The sequence below is a fragment of the Silene latifolia genome, chromosome 8 (genome assembly GCF_048544455.1).
Source record: "Silene latifolia isolate original U9 population chromosome 8, ASM4854445v1, whole genome shotgun sequence".
Classification (NCBI taxonomy): Eukaryota; Viridiplantae; Streptophyta; class Magnoliopsida; order Caryophyllales; family Caryophyllaceae; genus Silene; species Silene latifolia.
The window spans coordinates 92,239,092-92,239,958 of NC_133533.1; the positions used below are offsets into that span (position 1 = coordinate 92,239,092).

Sequence of the window (867 nt, forward strand, 5' to 3'; positions counted from 1 at the left end):
TGTATGTTGTTTGAGGGTTTTGAACATTTTGACTTTTGTATGAGAGATTTGGATGAAATTTGGTGTTTTCATTGTAATAGTTGGAATAAGGGGTACCACTCTTGTATGCTTGGAAAGCATTCACTTGTTCATTTGTTCCCCTACATTCACTTTGGTCATGTCCCAAAGTTCCACAATTCTCACATATCCCACTTGGGATTGATGAAGATGCCGTCATGGCATTAACATGATGCTTTGGTGATTTTGAGGCTTCTTCAAGTCTAGCCATAGCTTTTTCAAACTTCAAATTGATGGTATCAATGTGAGCACTAAGTTGAGCACCCAATTGAGTGATGGAGTCCACTTTACGCTTTCCTCCTCTAGTAGCCTTGCGAGGTCTACTATATTGTGAGTTATGGACCGCCATTTCCTCAATTTTGTTCCAAGTTTGATTGTCATCAACTTCAGTGAACATTCCATTTGATCCCATGTTGAGAATGTTCCTTGAATCTTCATATAGACCGTTCCAAAATTGTTGTACCAAGAACCACTCGCTAAGTCCATGGTGAGGACATGAGCGACAAATTCCTTTGAACCGCTCCCAAGCTTCATACAAAGATTCTTCATCCCTTTGCTTAAAACCCGTAATTTGAGCTCTTAGCATGTTAGTCTTTTCCGGTGGATAGAACTGTTTGTAGAAAGCTAGAGCCAACTTCTTCCAAGAATCAATTCCGAGAGTAGCCTTAACAAGGCCTTTCAACCATTGTTTCGCGGTGCCAATTAGAGAAAAAGGAAATAAGACACATCGAATTTGGTCTTGAGTTACACCGGTTTGAGAAATCGCATCACAATAGTCACAAAAGGTCTCCATATGAGAATGAGGGTCTT

The 867-nt window shown here is 40.1% G+C and overlaps 1 non-coding gene across 1 annotated transcript; it reads left to right on the forward strand.

The window, feature by feature from the left end:
• Positions 1-536: 536 nt before the first annotated feature.
• LOC141597603 (small nucleolar RNA R71) lies at positions 537-643 on the forward strand. Its single transcript, XR_012522830.1, has one exon. It is a non-coding gene; the product is annotated as a small nucleolar RNA R71 (small nucleolar RNA).
• The last annotated feature ends 224 nt before the right edge of the window (positions 644-867 follow it).